A 16,631-nucleotide genomic window follows, 5' to 3' on the forward strand; every position below is an offset into this window, starting at 1 on the left:
AAATTCACCAAGTGAATGTTGAGGCCTTCCTCTTAGGAGAGACATTAGAATGCAAATTCACCAACTATCATTAAAGGAGAGGTAGACTTTAAAGGCCCCTTGTGAATTTCATCCAAGAATGTAGAGGATACAGCAAAGGACAGGATAAATAACAGATTGTTTGAGAAAGAGAAGAAAAAAAAAAGAGGACATTGGAAAATCCCACTTAGCAAGGACACTTAAACGTCTTGGCTCGTTATCAACACTCAGAGTATATATTAAATTTCAGGAAAGAAACAAATCTTTCCCATTTTTACTCTCAAGGAGGTGCCAGAATTATTTCATATTGGAACAGCAGGAGTGCTAGGACTCTCAGACCTTATCATTTTTATAAATAAGTAAATAATGGGCAAAACCTAATATACCAACTAAATATACATATATTGTTGTATATGTATATATATGCAGATATGTAACTATATAAAGACAAGATGAAAGAGAGATAAACAGATGATAGATATAGATAGAGATAACTATATAAAATTAAGCCAAGATATTTTTTAAAATTATATCTAGTCAACAAGCTATTAAATCTCTGGTTTATTTAACTAGCTGATGCTAAAGTTCCTTGGAAGAGCATATGTGAGAAAATGTTGAAAAATAATTCTAATAGGTGGCAGAAGGGGCTTACTCAACTAGTAAGCATTTCTTTACATTTTTATCTATTGCTTTAAGAGAGACAGAAATTTATTGTTCCACTACTTATGCATTCATTGGTTAATTCTCCTATGTGCCCTGATGGGGGGTTGAACCAGCAACCTAGACATATTGGGACAATGCTCTAATCAAATGAGCTACCCAGTTACTGCTTTAAATCTACAATAATTAAAAACAGTGCAGATTAGGTGAGCAGAACAATGAAATAAAACAGAGGCCAAACACAGGCCCATGTATATGACTTCAGTAAACAGAAAGGGTTCATTGCAAGTCAGTTATAAAGATTTACTGCTGCCTACATAAATGGCGTCAGAATAAAAAGCAACTTATTTAGAAAAATAATGTGTGATCTCCATAGAAAAGGATCATCTTAATTCCAATGATTTGGCCTGAACAACCAAATCTGGTGTTATCAATAAAAACAATGTTTAAAACTTGCTTAGAAACAATTTTTAACCAGCCTTTCTATGTTTAACCCCAAAATTTGAAGTCAGTCAGGGAGTTTGACTTCCTTACTCATCCTAGATGATCCATAACACCACATCTTTCACATGCTACACGAGGGTGATCTAGAGGCCTAAAAATCAGGGTTTCTCACCATGGGAGGAGGTGGGGTGGAGGTGGGGATGAGGGGCTGATTAATAACAGGTGTAGGTGGGGACGATAGCTAGTCAATGTTCTGTGGAAAACACGTGTGGGATTTGGGCTTTTAAATCATTTTCAAATATTTTTATCATTACAAGTGTAATTCATCCTCACAATTAAAAATTTAAAATAATACAACAAGTTTAGCACAAAGTAAAAGTACCCATTCCCTCTGAATCTACTGACAGAAATAATTACTGTTGATAATTCGATGACTATCATTCCAGGTCTCTTTTTCAGTTTGTTCATCTTTTTACTTAGATGCTGGACCCAGAAACTAGAAGTTCAGGGTTTGTTTGTGTTATTTTTTTAATGCAAATAAATACATGCTCAGATACTCTCCATCTCTCTCACACATATCATTTTTAAATGAAATCATATTATACAGAGTTGATTTACCTAGTTTTGTGGATTTAAATATTATCTGTATGTATCTGGGCATACTTCGAGAAGAGATGGAAGGAAGGAATTAAGACACTCAAAAGTAAAGATTACTAGTACAGTGGCACTTCTAGGACCTTTATAAAACTTTTTTCTTTTTTATATAAAAGAAATATATCCCTTAGGAAACACAGGAAAGCACAAAGAAAGGAATAGTCACCCATAATCCACCACTGAAATTTTCCATGAAGGAAGTCTCCATGTTTAATTAAGACCCAGAACAGCTGTGGCCAGCAATCTTGCAAAAGCCAGAGTTCAATAACAAGGTCCCAGCACCATAAGATAAAGGGGAGTAGGTCGGAAGCTATAGACCACATACCCAGTACCCCCTGACAAACAGGATGAGGAGGAAACAAAAACGTGGTCAGTGGCAGAGAGAGAGAGAGAGAGAGAGAGAGAGAGAGAGAGAGAGAGAGAGAGAGAGAGAGAGAGAGAGAGAGAGAGAGAGAGAGAGAGAGAGAGAGAGAGAGAGAGAGAGAGAGAGAGAGAGAGAGAGAGAGAGAGAGAGAGAGAGAGAGAAAGAAAGAAAGAAAGAAAGAAAGAAAGAAAGAAAGAAAGAAAGAAAGAAAGAAAGAAAGAAAGAAAGAAAGAAAGAAAGAAAGAAAGAAAGAAAGAAAGAAAGAAAGAAGGAGGGAGGGAGAAAGAGCACACTGTTTGAATTAACAAAGGCTGAACTCTGAGCAGAAACACAAGACAGCAGTTGTGGGATGGGCAGATCCATTTCTGTTGGCTCAGATAAGCTTACAGCCTTGAGCTGCAAACCTGCACAACAAACACTGTGGACTGGCAGAGGGAGTCTGGAAAGTGAACATGCCACAATAAGAAGCCTCAGCGTCAGATTCCTCCCACCCCAATTTTCCCCCTTCGGTTTCCACTCAAGCTGAACAGACACCAGTGGGGCATTTCAAAACTGAAGTATTTGTTTAAAGGCCAGCACAGGCGTTGACTGTTGGAGAGAAAGGAAGCATTAGCAAGAACTTTAAAAACTGGCTCCATTTTAAGCTAGAAAGGAAGGAAAGTGTCTCAAATGATAGCACTAACAACCTTTTCAGATAAAGGTGATGGGAATACTGGAATTGTGGAGAACTTTTCACCCAGCTGAACATGCTCAGGCTTTGGAAATGGTCAGAAATGTGCATTAAGCACCCACTCTGTAATTCTGCCAAAAACTCGAGGCAGGGATCGGATTTTTTCTGTAAAGGGCCGGATAGCAAATATTTTAGGCTTTGCAGGCTATCCTGAAGTCTCTGAAGCAAATACTCAAATCCCAGCGGTAGTTTTGCACTATAGCCATAGACAATACACAAATGGACGGATGTGGCGATGCAACTTCACTTTCGGACATTAACATTTGAGCTTTATAGAAGTATCCTGTGTCGCAGAATATTCTTCTTTTGACTTCTTTCAATTATTAAACAATACAAAAACTCTCCTTAGCTTTGTTGGCGGTACAAAAGCAGGTACTGGACTGGATCTGGTCCATGCGCTGGCAGGTAGTTTCCTGACCTTCGGTCTAAAAGCAGAGTTTCTGTTTCAGGTTTACATTCTAACCACTGAGATAAGAGCAGAGAATCCAGAGGCATTTTAAACGGAGAAGATTTCTGCTTCTGTGGGAGTCCAGGCAGTGAAAGAATGTTTGGTGGCCACAATTCAGCTGGGATTGGAGCGGGACTGTGGGGAAAGAAGGTACAGGGGCACAGGAAGACGTCCCAGAGGGGCTGGTACCCAGGGTGTGTCTCCTCGGAGTTGGCCTGTAGCATCCAGGGAGAGAGGGGTGAGAACATGCCTCCCTATCCAATTATGCATGCTCTATTTTTCCCAGTGAATCAGGCCAGTGAAAAGATTAGCAGCAGCAAAGTCAAATTTAATTCATAGAACTTTTTTTTTCTTTTTTTTGCATAAAGATGAGGCCCTACTTTGTACACAAACAAAAACTAACCGTTCTCAGGTCTACATGGGTAGGCGGTCTTTGTTTACCTGTGTGCACAGGCTCTTATGCAAATTCCAGCAGCTGGTAAAAAAAAAATAAGCCTGGGCTTGGCCTCGGTGGATTTATTTCTCATTTGCTGCAGGCACAGACCACTTCTATTGAAGAGAGAAAAATACCAGCTCCTCCACAGCCGCTCGTCCAGGAGTCCGGGCCTGCCTGGCAACTGGCCTCTCTGCTCCCTCTCCAGCGTGGGCCTGCCGTTACCTTGCCATTGAATAGTCTGGTGGAAGAGTTCAGTGCAGGGTTTGCACTTTCCCAGCCATTAGCCAGCTGCCAAGGCATTTCATTATCTTAGAAGTGTTTTGTACATCAAAGAGAGCCCCAAACAGTGTGATCAAGTGGAAGTAACAGCGCCTGGTCAACATTATAACCCACAGCATTTTTTTTTTTTTTCATGGCTATAATGCCATCTGGCACCCAGGAACAGCAAAGGCCAGTGATGGAAAAACCCTGCCGCCCTGTTTTGCTCACGGGTGTAACAGTTAATCCTGATAAAGGCCAAGGCCTCAGAGCAACTGCCCTGTTGTTATCTTGCATATCTATTGTCTTACACAGGCCAAGCTGCTCTGAACCTGCAAAAGGGAAGGTTCCACATGAGATTGCCTGAGGGGGAAATACCCAGGAGAATTGGGAAAGGGTGCTTTACTTGTCTTTTTGTTTGTTTCAATTACTTAGCAAACACACACACACACACACACACACACACACACACACACACACACACACGGAAGGGACAAGGATTTAAAAGGCTTCTCCTTTTCAAGCTTTAAGACTTTCTGGGGAAACATTAAGTAGCTGGCTTTGCAATCCCAGAATGAGGCTCTCTTATATCAGCTTAATATCTTCTGTATCGACTTGCTTTTGATAATTTTAGGAAAAAAAATATCTCAGGCCTTTGATTTTCAATTATAGACCACCAACTTTCCCCCAAATCGGAAACTTCGAAGCTTATTTCTGATAATAAATGTCTCACTGAGTCTTTCAATGTTCTCTTGCAATAAGGAGAAAAAACTTTTCTGAAATGGCAGCTAATAGAAAGACTCTGAAAAAACTCATCTGTAGTGCACTCAGTACCCTGCTTTCTGGGTAGCTGAGCTTCAATTGGCAAATTAGGAAAGAAAATACCATGAGTGTCTTATTGTTTTTATTTTGACATCAATCTTTGAAACACTGAAGACCAAAACATAAAATGGACAATCTCTGTCTCGGCTGAAATGAGGGCAAATGATGGATTTATGGGTGTTTTTTCCCCCCCACCGTCTCAAATGTGGTTGCCTCAGTGCACTGCAACTGTTTATAAACTCTTGGATGATTTTTCCACTCATTACACAAACTCCCCCCCCACCCCCCCCACCCCTTTCCTAGCTTCCACAAACATCCCCGAATCCCCCCTTCCATCTCTGCAGGAGGAAAAGCCTAAAATTTTGAGGACACATTTTGAAATTTCCTTCTCTGGGTTGATTTTGCAATTGCCACACAAGCCATTATGCAAGCTTTTCAAAAGCATGGAAAATTTCTGGGGCAATTGTCACCTATTTGTAAGAATCCAGATGATTTTAAAAACAAGTCGATATTCCCCAATAACCAACCTGTGGTTTGAAAAATCCAACTTGATCAATCTTCTCCCACTGTTTTTCTCTTCACTGTCATAAATTACAGTAGAATTATAACACTAACAAGGGGCTAGCTTGTTATTTTAGGCTGTCATGAAAACCGAGCTCAGAGAAATGAAGCCCCCAGCTGGGTGAACACACAGTACAATATACAGATGATGTATTATGGAATTGACACCTGGAACCTATATAATTTTATTAGCCAATGTTACCCCAATAAAGTCAATAAAAAATGTAAGCCAAAAAAAAAAAAAAAACAGAACAAAGTTCTCTGACTTTCAGTATTCTCAATACAATGACTGTTTTCCTCACTTCTTTTCTTCCTCTAAGAATCAGTGGGGGGAAAACGAAATGAGCCAGAAAGGAAAGGAATTGAAATCTTTGGCAAAGTGAGGGGGAGGGGGGAAGGGTACACGATAGTCAGATTTCCCAAACATGGTGGTCATATATCAAAATTTGAACTACTTATTCATTATATATGTTTCACACTTCACATTTTATAAAATGCTGTAAATCACTTGCTATAGAAATAAAAGTTTTCTGGAAGAAATTTTCAAGATCATCTTTTGTTGGTGAAGAAACATTAAATCAACTGTTCAAACTAACTTAGTTAATGACAGAGCTTCAATAGAGTTCAGGACCTCTAACTATTGCTTTTGCCACAGCATGTACACATTTATTCATTCATACATTCAACAGCATTGGTTGACTGCCTACCATAGACCAGACATTGTGGCAAATACTGACTTACCTTTTACAAGAGTAAAGAAGAAGAGAATCCTATGCTGGAGGAACACACATAGTGGAGAAAGGCATACAAACTAAGAATTGTAACCGAGTGACAGATGCTGACATAGAGGGGACAGCACAATGGTGGCAAAAAGAAAAGAATTGGTCAGAATAACATAAAAGGTCTCATTATTCTGACTTTACTCTAATGTTAAAATAGTGATCTGCTATTGTGTTTAAAAAGTCAAGTAAGCCTTTGTCCGTAAATTATCCTAGAAAGAGAATCAATTGCTTGTGGCATGTCTTAAATTTCACCTTAGGTAAAACGTAATCTGTCTTGTGCTTCCCCTGATTATTCTGGATTTGTCAGTGCATAATTTGAAAGCACTGGGGCTCTGTGGTTTCCCATTCAGATTGCTGGAAAGTGACGTTCACGCCAGGATTTGGCAGACATGCGAAGTAGCTGAAATTTGGAAAGCAGTAGGCAAAAGGAGACTAGTTCAGATGAGAAAATTACACATAATTTCTTTCCTCTCATTTTGTGAAAATCTTAAACCCACAGTTGCTAGGGATTAAAAAGAACTTTAAGCAAATACTGACTTCTGCAAGGGTTTTTCCAAATTTCTGAATTTATGCCCTGGATTTAAATTTCTAAATTGACTGCTCCATCACAATTTCCCTGTGGAATTAAGTCTAATTTTAAGTGGATGTCCATTGACATTTTCCTGATAGTACTTTGAGAGTCCCAAATGTTCATTCTATTTTTCCCACAAACAGGTAAATGTTCCTAAGTGGAAAGTTAGTGACTATCTTGAGTTGGTACTTGATTTTGTGCAAAGGTGGTGAGTGGAAAGGGGGATGATATAATATTGTAGTGCTTACTTTGATCTGGCTTGACAGGCAGATACAGAAGACAAAACTCACCCTGTTTGAAACCCAGTATACCTTCTAGAATCTCTAACTCGGCACCTACCAGTCTCAACCTAGTCAAAATCACCAAGTTAGAATAATATTCTTATTGATAGAATTGTGTTTATTTTTCACTCTACGTCAGTTTTACAAAGATAAATATAATTCAAACTATAATCAGCTAGGAATAATAATTTTCTAAAGACCTTTCCCTTCCCTGTTTCTTCTGTCTCTATCTATCCTATCTCATAAAACTAGAGAAAAGATGGGCATTCAAGGGAAATAAAAGGTTGATGAGGCCTGGTATACACATGGTAAACCAAAATTAATTTTAGACTGTAATAAAGAATAATAAACATTTATTTGAGCAAATGCAGCCCAAGAGACGCAGGTTGAGTTAGCAACCTAAATTATGTTCTGCCTACACAAAGGGAAGGGCACTTTTATAGCTAGAAAGTTCCTGACACAGTTCCTAATTAGGTCCATTTAATGTAAAGAAATATCCAAATTCATACACTTCTGAACTGTGCAGTCTTGGTTGGTCAGGACTATGCATCCTGATTGGTTGTTATGGAGCAGTTCTGATTGGATGGGGCAGGTCTTGGTCCACTGGTGGAAAGAGGATACCAGGAACCCTCTTATAACAGTTGGCTCAGGCAGTGTAAAGGAGTAAAGCATTGCTTAGGAAGCCAAGAGTTCAGTCTGAAGTTCTTCCTGGGATAAACAAAATGTGAGGAGCCCTTGTCAGCTACTAGACTGTCAGTGTTCATAAAATGTGGCTGCTCCATTGATTTCACCTAGTTTAAGACCATGGGGAGTCCATCACAGCAGATACATTCTTTCCTGGGGTTTACATCAAATGAATCTTGGGGTCCACAACATAAAGAAAATAACATAACCTACCATTACCATTGGTATCATGTTTTTACTGGTTTAGAAAAATATTTTCTGAGATAATAGTAATAGTATCTGCCTCAAAGAGGTGTTGTGAGAATTAGGTATGCTAATGGGCTAAAACACTGTCAATAAATGTTAGATGGTATTATTATTACTCGTGCTATTATTTTTATCATTGTTATTATCATCATAGCTTGCACAACCATATACGGTTCAGCAAGTACAAGTTGACATTTAGTTGGTCATAATATAACTTAGTTTAAGAAAGAATAATTCTGTTTCTAAACCCTAAATTCTCAATACTTGACTACTTAGGAAACACTCAAACTCAAAAGTCCAATAAACTCTACCTTAACTATGATGTTATTTGAAGGTTTGCTGTAAAAGATTTGCTTATAAAATAATTCTGAAAAATTCTAAATTCCATGGAAAAGCAGTCACAACCCAATTCTGGCCTGTTTCTCCAGCCTTTACAAATGCTGATTCCCGTTCTAGCCATCTGATGTCCCCAACACAAAGGGCAATGAGCCATTCCCCAAGCACGCCTTGTGCTTTCACGCTTTTCTGCCTCTGTGTGCATGCTGTTCTTTATGCCTAGACTATCCTCTCCTTCCAAATCCACTATAAAGCCTTCCAATTCTTACCTGGCCAGAAAATACAGTAATCCCCTCTTATCCTCAGTTTTGCTGTCCACAGTTTCAGTTACCCACAGTCAACTTCAGTCCAAAAATATTAAATGAAAAATTCCAGAAGTAAACAATAACTTTTAAATTGTGCCCTGTTCCGTGTTAACATGATAAAAATCTCATGCCATCCAACCTGGGATGTGAATCATCCCTTTGTCCTTTGTCCAGAGCTTCTCCATGCTGTATATGGTCTTCCCCCCCCCCATCCCCCACCCCACCACATCCACCATTAGTCATTTAGTAGCCATCTTGGTTATCAGATTAACTGTCACAGTATCCCAGTGCTTTTATCCAAGTAACTCTTATTTTAGTTAACGGCCCCAAAGTGCAAGAGTAGTGGTGCTAGCAATTTGGATATGCCAAAGAGAAGACATCAAGTGCTTCCTTTAAGTAAAAGGTAAGTATGTATAGGGGAAAATATATATATATATATATATATATATATATATATATATATATATATATATACTGAGTGGCCAGATTATTATTACCACCTGACGTTTGTAGGCAAATTCACCGTACACTGCATCGTATGGGATATGGAAGCCGAAGGCCTGTTCGAACACCTTTGCTGTCTGCAGTTACCAAGATAAAACATCTCCAATTCGCACAAGAACACAAGGATTGGACAGTTGATCATTGGAAAAAAGTCATGTGGTCCGATGAATCACGTTTCCAGTTGCATCATGCAGGTGGCAGAGTGAGAATTTCACGGAAACAGCATGAAATCATGCACCCCACATGCATGAGTACAACCCTTCAAGCTGGTGGGGGCATGTTATGGTTTGGGGCATGTTTTCCTGGCATGATTTAGGCCCTTTAATTCATGTGGAACAATGTCTAAATAGCACAACATATCTAAGTATCGTTGCTGATCAAGTTCATACTATCATGTTGATGGCGTATCCCAATGAAGATGGATTCTTCCAACAAGACAATGCACCATGCCATGGTGCTCGTATTGTACAGGAGTGGTTTCATGAACATGAGGGAGACTTTACCTTGCTTAGGTGGCCCCCACAATCACCAGATCTCAATCCATTTGAGCATTTGTGGGACAAAGTTAAAAGAGCCATCAGGCAGCTGGTTCCAAAACCATCAAATCTCACAAAACTGGACAGTGCTATTCATCAGGCATGATGTCAGATTCCTCGCATAACCTTTCAACATCTCATGGAGTCAATGCCAAGAAGAATCACCGCAGTATTGAAGGCAAAAAGTGGCCCAACGAAGTACTGATGGGGTGGTCATAATAATATGGCCATTCAGTATACACACACACACACACACACACACACACACACACACACACACATGCTGTATATAGGGTTTGGGACTATCCTCAGTTTTAGGCATCTAATGAGGGTCTTGGAACTTACCTCCTGAGGATAAGAGGGTGAGGAGACTACTGTATCCCTCATCTCTGCTTGCAAAGCACATTTTTCATCCTACTGCTGAGATACATTCTTCTTCCTATTAGCCATATCCCACTGCATGGAAATTCTTTACTTATGGAAATTCTTTGTTTGCAGGTCTGTAAGTTCTTTCAAGGTTACAGCCTGTTTCTTACTGGACACTGTCCCCAGTGCCAAGCAGAAAGCCTACACATAGGATGGACTTCTTCACTGTTTGCCAGATTTCAGCAAATATATTTCAAGCAGGAAAGATGAGATCCATGAGCTATTACTAAGCTCCTGGTTCAGAGTTGAGGACAGAGCAAGGCCAGAGATAAAGGCTGTTCACTTGGTGTTCTTAGACCTACAGAATAAGCATTTAATTTAGATAATAAAACAATTTCCCATGTAAAAGTCATAATTGTAACAATAAAAATAACAGCCATTTATTGAGCTCTTACTATGCTCCAGTCTCTATTCTCAGATTTTATGACTATTAACTCATGTAATTCTCAGAACAAGCCTATTAGTTATGTTCTCCTATTATTCCCATTTTACAGATTAAAAACAAAACAAAGCAGAGGCACAGAGACGTTAAGAGTCTTTTCCCATAGTCATTCAGCTAGAAAGAATTGGATGCAAAATGTGACAGCAGAATTTGAACCCAGGCAATTTCTGCAGGGCCCAGTTCCCTAATCACCTACTTGAGGTTGGTTAAGGAAAGTTTAATACTTATAGTATGACCTTTTATTGAGTTGTACACTTGAAACACGTGACAGGACCCTATGTCTCAGCTCCGTGAGTATCATCTCACTCAGCAGCTCCTATCTCAGCGGTCTGCGAGGTGACCACTGTGGTGCTCTCCTCAATCTACTGGGACCAGTACTTGTCTAGCTCCTCTCGGTTCTTCTGAGCCAGCGCGTCATCCTGGGCCCAGATGTCTGCCATGATCTTTCTGACTTCCTGATTTGGGGGCATCCAACTCCACAGTCAACCCAGAGTTGGCAGTTTGATTTTGTAGACCATTTACTTCCTCCTCATGGTTCTTCATAAAGAGCAGCTGATCCTTGAGAGCCTCGATCTCTGTCTCCAGTTGTAACTGAGTGGCACTGGTGTTATCAATGACCTTTCAGAGTCCATTGATGTCACTCTCCACAGACTGGTGCATGGCCAGCTCCGTCTCATACTTGACTCTGAAGTCATCAGCAGCAAGATGGCCATTGTCAATCTGTAGAATGATGCGGGCATTGTCCACAGAACTTGCAAAGATCTGAGCCCTCGGGTCCACGATGGTCTTGAAATAATGCCCCCAGTCTCTGACCTAGGTCCCTCCTTCTTCTTCAGGTGTTCTTGGATTTCACTCTCCAGTCTCTGATTATCAGCCTCTAGGCTTCTCGCCCTCTCCAGGTAGGAGGCCAGGTGGTCATTCAGGCATTGCATAGTCTCCTTCTCGCTCTAGATGCTCCCTATTATACCCGCTAGACCCCTGGCCATCCCCCTAGCCAGGCCCCGGACCCCCAGCCACCCCCACACTGGTGGAGTGGGGCACAGAGATCTGGGAGCCAAAGCCCCCGGCACCTGCATAGGCACTGGTTGAGTTGCTGGCCAGCTGGCCCGGTGGCTGGGCTATACTGCACAGAGCCCAGGTTCTGGTAGTTTGTGGAGGAGCTGGAGGGGGTGCTGAAGCTCATGTTCTTCAGGGAGGAAGGTGAGAAGCCTAGACTCAGGTTAAAGCAGCAGTGAGTGCCAGGTCCTTGACTCAAGTTACTAGTATACGTCTTTTCTTTGGTTTGTTTAATTATTTTGTATAATTCCATTTTCTCCTGCTATTAACTTGGTAGCTATACATTCTCTTATTAATATTTCTTACCCTAGAGATCTCAATATGCAAAGATGACTTCTTGCAGTCTAAGACAAATAAGTATAACCTCTTCTCAGACAATGCAAAAACCTTAGAACACTTTAACTGCTTTTATCCTCTTTTTTATTTCATTTTATCTTTCCATTAATGTATCCTCTTAACTCATTTGTAACATGTTAGACCCACAAGATAATATTATTATAGTCTTATATCAAAATTGAATAATTACTTTATTTGATATTCTTAAATCTGTCCTGTGCCTTTGAATTTCCATGTAGAATAATTTTCTCCCATGGTCATACAGCTGGAAAGTATTTCCTCCTGTACGGGTATGTGGGTGCAAAACTTTCCTGCATTTACTAGAGAATACCTTTTTTCAAGCTCATTTTTGAAAAATCATTTTTTAGCTTATAGAAACCTTTTGCAGGTGTTTTCCAAGCATTTTTAATATATCGTTTCATTGTCTTCAGGCTTTTTTTTTTCCTGTAGGGAAGTCAGCTATGTTTCCTTGTTGCTGCTTTGAAGGTCTAAGTTTTCTTTTTTTCTCTAGCTGGTTACATAATGCTTTCTCTGTCACTGTGTCTTTATAATATTTATTTCTTTATAATATTTATACTCCTTAATGTGGTTTTCTTTGTATTTATCCAGCTTGGGTTCACAGATTTTTTTAAAGAAAATATCATTCATTGTTACTTCAAATATCATTTCTCACTTACTATCTTTCTCTTCTTTTTTGAGGGACTCTATTAATATACAGGTTTAGAGCTTCTCAATTATTCCCCTATCTCTCACATTGTTTTCTCTGCATGTGTTTCAATCTTTTCATCTTTTTGTGCTTCATTCTGTATATATTATTTTTATATTTATCTTCCAGTTCACTAATTCTCTCTTCAATGTGTCTAGCCTCATGATAAATCTGTCCACTGGGTTCCTGATTTTAGTATATACTTATTTGTTCTAGAATGTCCATTTTGTATCTTTTTATAGTATACTGTTGTCTGTTAAAGTTGTCTTATCTCAGCTACAATTTTCATATGTAATTTTAAATCCATCCATGTGTGAAAAACTTCATTTTTAAGATACCTGATGAGTTCCTTATACTGTTCGTCGCTTCTTTTTTGATTTTCCAATACACTCTCTTGATTTCTTTTCTTTTCTTGCGAGGTTCAGAAATGTGGGGACACAGGTGTGGGAGGGAATCTGAGGAGGCCTCGCACCCCACTTCCCAGCACAGCAGCAGAAACACAGGGAGAGAGGGGGAAAGCAGCTCCTAACCCTCCCAGGGCTGCGGCTAATCTCTCAGCACCAGCGGGGCCTTCGCCTGCTCGGACCTCCTTGCGGCTCAGCGCTCCCCAATCTCAGGGCAATCTAGAAGCTGGTCCCGGCCGCCAGTGGTGAGGATCAGGCCATCCTTCTCCACGCGATTCTCTGAGTAGCTTAATGATTTCCATTCATCATTTTTTCTTTAGCCAGTGAGTGTTTTGTAACTTTGGTTCCAAAAGCTGTTTCATGACCAGCAGAGCCGTAGAACCTGCACAGGTGGCCGGGGCGAGGCGCTTCCTGCCGGGCTGCTCCTTCAGGATCGCCTTCGCGGCAGCAGAATGCTGTGCAGATTACCTCCCGGCAGAACCACTGCATCATAAGGTCCCTCTTTTCTGCATCTTCCAGGCTGGCATCGGGACTGATGACAACATCTCGGCTGCACTGTACTGGTCCTTTCCAGCCAAACCCGCAACGTTGACCTTAATTCCAGCTCATCTCATGACATCTACAGGGATAACCGTCTCCACCTCTTCTGCTCCTTTAGCCAGGATGACCAGAGCTCTTTTTGAAGCCATTTTTATGCTGTATTTTTAAAGACTGAACCTCGCCTCCCCTCCCACAGTCACGACTCCGCCTCCCGCGCCGCAGCACCTCTGCACCCGCCTAACGGAACCAGACGGGACTACACTGGACGCCCGTGGGACACTTGCAAGCGGACTGTCTTGACTTCTTATATGTCTTGTTATCTTTCACTCAGTGTCAGATATTGTATATGAAAAGTGGTAAGCTATCACTTGAGACTAGAATGTAACCTTCCTTCAAAGAGGATTTGTGTTTGCTTCTGACAGGTGGCTAAGGACAGCCGCAATCCTGGATTATCCCAGTTCCATGATTAAATGATATGGTCAGTAACTGGGCTTCAGTCCCTTCGGGGAAGATCTACTTTAGGACCACACTTACTCATGCAGAATCCTATATAACAAAGAACTAATATGCTAATTAGACGGAACAGCAGAAGGACCCACCTGTCCACCTTCCGAGCCCCTTGCATGAACTTCATGCCTTGGGCCTCTAGTAGCCTTACAGTTTGGAATCCCAACCTGAAACTTGTGAACAAATGCCTCCCGTGGAAAAGCAGTCCCAAATGCAAAGCTCCGTTCTCTGGATTTCCTTCTTTCTTTGGTTCTTGGCTCTCTAGTGACTTCAGTGGTGAAATTTTGTCCAGATTTTGTCATTTCCTTAGCAGAAAGAAAATGATTGTTTACTAATATGTTTTCACATACACAAATTTAAAATGTTTATTTAGTCATAGTTCTTGATTGTTTTTTTTCCCCATCATTCATAGAAAGGCCTGCTCTACTTCAACTTATACTACTAGTAGCTGGTATTGATTTTCGTATGAACTGTGAGATAAGGATTTAGCTCTATATTTTCCCCCCCAAATAACTAATTATTGCCTAGCTATATGTTGAATAATTTATATATTCTCTTGGATTTTATACATATACACACACACTTTCCATTAATGTGCATAGTCACCAGTATATTATTTTGGTCTTTTTATGGATTTTCTATTCTGTTTTACTGTTTTCTTTCTTTATTTTTGCACTAACGCCTATTTTCTTAAATTTACTGTAACTTTATGTTATGTTTCTATATCTGGCGAGAAAAGGAGAAAAGGCTTCCTTCTTCCACACAGGCCCATTATACCTGCTTTTTTGTTATTATTTCCTGGCTAGTATAGCAGAATTAATTTTATGAGATGGACTTTAAAATCCTTAGTCTCAACTGAGAATACCTCCTTTCCCCAATATATACCCAGAAAAGAAATCTCATTGTGACTTTGATTAGGATCACATAAATTTTGGAGAGTATTTTAATGCGAATAGACAATGTTATAATATTGAGTTTCTCTAGCTAGAGACATCTTAAATCTCTCTGTTAAAGCACACATATTTTATATAAATGCTGCATATTTCTTAATAAATTTATTCAATATATTTTATAATTTTTATAAATGAAATATTTCCTTCAATTATATTTTCTAATTGGTTATTCTTTGTTATAGGAAAGCAATTGGTTTTTACCATTGTTAAAGTTAATATTGTAACTGTAACCTTACTTATTATTTCTGGTATGTTTTATCAGTTGATCTACTTAGCTTTTAAAGATGAAGAATTATATTATTATTCCATAATGAGAATTGTGTTAATTTCTTCATAATATTTATATTCCTTACTCTGTTATCTTAAATAATGGCACATTAGCTTGGGTGGGAATGAATCTCAAACTTCAGTTTTAGGCCTGAACCTTAATTCACTCAAACTCACCATTTAGCATAATACCAATCTCACCAAAGCAATTGGTTCAAGAATGAATAACACAGGCCCTGATGGGTATAGCACACCACTTGGTCACAGTGATTTTTTTTAGGGTTTGGCAGGTGATTAAAGAATTTTCAAGGTTTTGAGAAGAGGCACTCTTTCTTTTCCTGGACTGTAAAGTATAAACACTAGGACAGCCTTGATCCTCTGTGGCCATTTTGCTTCCCTGAGAGAAGCAACTCAACACAGAAAGGAACACAGAACTGAAAGAACTGAGAGAAACCAAACAGCAGCACTGAAACCAGCCATGCTTGAAACTAAACCTATCCTGCAAATACATTCCCCTTTATTTTTGAAGCTAGCGCACATTATTTTCAACCCCAGTTAATCTTACAGATATATCATCCCAGTGCTATAGTTAAGTAACACACCTAAAACAGAATGACAAAGAAGGTTTGAAAATACAGGCATGTGGAGAATTACACCAGACAAATGTGTGCAATCAGAAAGCAGAAATGGCAGAATCAAAATCAGGTAAGATTTCAAAATCAAGACCATTAAGCAGGGGAAAGAGATATATTATGAGATCTACAAATATAATTAATGAATGTCTACACCAAAAACGATAGCAGTAAAAGCTGTAAAGGCAAAACTCTGACAAAGATAGATATAATGACGATCAAAATCACAAGTCATTGTGGGGAATTTTGTATTAGAATTTGATGGATCAAGCACATACAAATAAGTAAGGATATATAGAATGCAAAAATAATACAAAAAAAGACAATGTAAAAACAATAATACTCTTCCTCTCTTCTTCACCAAAGAAGGAACTGATATATCATGAAGGACCTGCCATTAGGAAGGGCCTAGGCCCAATCAGTTTCACTGCATTTATTTTAAACTTCAAAATAACAAATCAAAGTTCAGGTAGTATTTCTCACTATCTCAACTCTCAGTATACAATTTAGGAGTTGAATATAATCAGAACATTTTAACAGATCCTTCGGTCGTGAAACTCTAACTACTCAGCATCCAAACCTTAAAAACCAAATATGATCAGATACTTTGGTATCTCTATCTGAACTTTTGCTTTCTGAATTCAGGCTCAAATAGATTAAATGTTAAGGGTATATTTGTTAATTCCTATTTTATCTATCTTATTCAAAATATTTCAGACCCC

The 16,631-nt window shown here is 39.4% G+C and overlaps 2 pseudogenes across 2 annotated transcripts; both read right to left on the reverse strand.

Annotated features, from left to right (window-relative positions):
* Window positions 1–10,810: 10,810 nt before the first annotated feature.
* LOC307101817 (keratin, type I cytoskeletal 18-like) lies at window positions 10,811–11,691 on the reverse strand (annotated as a pseudogene). Its single transcript has one exon. The product of its transcript is annotated as a keratin, type I cytoskeletal 18-like (transcript).
* A 1,461-nt stretch (window positions 11,692–13,152) lies between these two features.
* On the reverse strand, window positions 13,153–13,699 carry LOC307102384 (Parkinson disease protein 7 homolog; annotated as a pseudogene). Its single transcript has one exon. The product of its transcript is annotated as a Parkinson disease protein 7 homolog (transcript).
* Window positions 13,700–16,631: the final 2,932 nt, after the last annotated feature.

Source organism: Cnephaeus nilssonii (assembly GCF_951640355.1).
Source record: "Cnephaeus nilssonii genome assembly, chromosome: 6".
In the NCBI taxonomy this organism is placed as follows: Eukaryota; Metazoa; Chordata; class Mammalia; order Chiroptera; family Vespertilionidae; genus Cnephaeus; species Cnephaeus nilssonii.